The sequence below is a fragment of the Propithecus coquereli genome, unplaced genomic scaffold (assembly GCF_000956105.1).
Source record: "Propithecus coquereli isolate 6110/MARCELLA unplaced genomic scaffold, Pcoq_1.0 Scaffold115, whole genome shotgun sequence".
Classification (NCBI taxonomy): Eukaryota; Metazoa; Chordata; class Mammalia; order Primates; family Indriidae; genus Propithecus; species Propithecus coquereli.
In genome coordinates this window covers 1,356,550-1,359,250 of record NW_012135525.1, presented here as the reverse complement: position 1 = coordinate 1,359,250, position 2,701 = coordinate 1,356,550, and the positions used below count along the sequence as shown (strand labels likewise).

The window sequence follows — 2,701 nt, the reverse complement described above, 5'->3', positions numbered from 1 at the left end:
GCTAGGATTACAGGCGTGAGCCACCGCGCCCGGCCAATCTATTTTTTAAAGTAATTAGACATAACATAGTACTAGGAACTTCTTTCTCTACCAACTGCAAGGATGATGATATTTCTACCAGTTAGAGATAAGCATATATGCAGCAAAGGATAATATGCAAATGATTTCACCTTAGGTGACAGTGAGATAGGAAAGCAACCTTAATCTATAGAACGTGTAATATGCCTACTGAGAAATGCAGGCACATTACAGAGAACATGTCAGGATTATTGATGGACATCTTAAAGATATCTATTGTCAATTAGGGAGGATTGTTCAAACCAGTAAGACAGCAAAGCAGACAATTCCAAATAATCATCCAAGCCTTTACAATACCTAATGATTCTAATTACATTCTTTTCCTCCAAAAGTCTCTACTTATCAAAACACGTTCTGTGAGCATCCACCAAATAACAGTAGATACAGACCTTACAAAAAGTATCTATGGTCTATTTCTTAGAATCCCAGGGACCGAATGATTCTCAGAAGGAAGAGAACTACTAGATTGCTGCTGGATCTTTTAATTCAAAATATCTTCATTGAACACTGAGCCTTGAGGTTACTGGCCTTTATTAATATACTGTCTACTGAAGTCCCCCGAATACCAAATGTGCACAACCAGGTTTGGTAAAGGGAACATAAAAAAAGGCACTGAGGTAACTGCTTTATGCAATTTCACTGAGTTCTTACAACAACCCTTTTAGGTAAAATACTCCCCATTTTATAGATCAGAAAATGAAGGCTCAGAGAGGTTAAATCATTTTCCAAAGAGACACACAGGTAATAGTTATGAAGAAAACCAGCTCTACGTCACTAACCCAATCAAGTGGGGGGAAAAGTACATGAGGTCAGGGAAAACTTCCTGGAAGAGTTGTGCCTTAAAAGGACAACAGGAATTCACCAGGTACAGAGTAGGGGAAAGGGCAAAGGGACTGTAGGAAAAAGGGACAAATACAAAAGGCCAGAGTGTAAAACAGTATTGTATGTACTCAACAACTAAAAGCTCTCTTAAGATCCATTGATTTAGATGACCTCCCTTCTGTAGATAGTTTAGCACACTGATTGCCACACTAGAAAAAAATTTTTTTGCCTTGGGGCCACAGTATTCTATTATGAAAATAGAATAAAAACTTCAAAAACAAAACGATCCTTTCTAATTTAAAGAAAAATTTATTTTTTTATTGTTTTCTGTGTGTGAATTATATGGAACTTGAAAGATCGTTCTCGCAGCTCCCAAGGTGAAGAGATGTGTGAGTTACATATGCTTCATGAGGCCCCAGGCTCAACACTACAGTAAGTTAAATACAACTCACGTGGCAGTTAATAGGTTAGACTGAACCCTGAAAGCGACCTCGTTCTGTAACTCTTAAAGGTTTCCTTGGACTCTATTACTGGGCAGCAGTATAACACAAAATAAAGTGGACTCTGGAGTCAAAGGACCTATTTTTGAACACTAGTCATCATTTACAATATGTATGACCTTGAGTAATTTCCCTAGCCTTTCTATTCCTCAGTTTCCAGACCTATAAAATGGAAATAACAGTAGTAATTAACTCATAAAGTTGCCATGGGGACAAAATAAGGTAGCATATGTAAAGTGCTTAAGATAAAGACAATGCCTGGCACATGGCAAGTGCTATGTTAATGGAAACTAATAGTATGTATCAACCATTCCTTCCTTCCTCCAGCCTTAGATCTTAAGCCCTTTTCTTTTTCTCCCTCCTCCCCCCCCCCACCCCAGACAAAGTCTCCCTCTGTTGCCCTGGCTACAGTGCAGTGGCGTCTCCATAGCTCACTGCAACCTCAAACTGCTGGGCTCAAACTATCCTCCTGCCTCAGCCACCCAAATAGCTGAGACTACAGGTGTGTGCCATCATACTTAGCTAATTTTTTCTATTTTTAGTAGACAGGGTCTTGCTCAGGCTGGTCTTAAACTCCTGAGCTCAAGCAATCCTCCCGCCTCAGCCTCCCAGAGTGCTAGGATTATAGGTGTGAGTCACCATGCCCAGCCCTTAAGTCCTTTTCTTAACCATCTCATTTTGCATCCTTTTTTATCTGTATTCTCAAGTTTTACTTAAAAACCCTCTTTTCAATTTTTCTTTTCTAATTATCACTCAACTTTCAAGAAAATCACACAGTAGCCAGCTTCTGACTTAAAGGGTTAACTCCAATATATGGTGATAGTGAAGAAAACTCTGGCTTTGACCCCTTGTACTGCCACATTCGACTCTCTTCATTTGTATTCTCATTATCTAATCTCTTCCAGTTCTTTGGCCTCAGTTATTCTGTAGTTATAACCTTAATAAATATCTTTGTATTCTGCTCCTCTCATTCCTCTTCTTCTCATCGTCACAGTATAGTATTGGCATTTTTGAAGCATGAGAGGCAAGCAGATAAAACTTATGCAACATTTATATACATTTAAGAATATTTATATAGCACTTGTTATTTGGTAAGCATTGTTCTGAGGGCTATATATCTAAGATGATAAATGTACATACTGATGACTGGTGGAGATAACTGGTGAGATCTTCAATAAGAAACAGCCATACCTGGTAAAATGATGTATAGACAAGCAACCAAAAATATCGTCTAGAGTCAGGAAGGCTGATCTAACCGAGAAGTATGTTTTGTCATTATACATTTTTTTTTTTTTTTTTTT

The 2,701-nt window shown here is 38.2% G+C and overlaps 1 protein-coding gene across 1 annotated transcript in view; it reads right to left on the bottom strand.

Annotated features, from left to right (window-relative positions):
- The window catches only part of JMJD1C (jumonji domain containing 1C), a 342,815-nt gene that overhangs the window by 298,543 nt on the left and 41,571 nt on the right, over nucleotides 1-2,701 (bottom strand). The window lies entirely within an intron of this gene.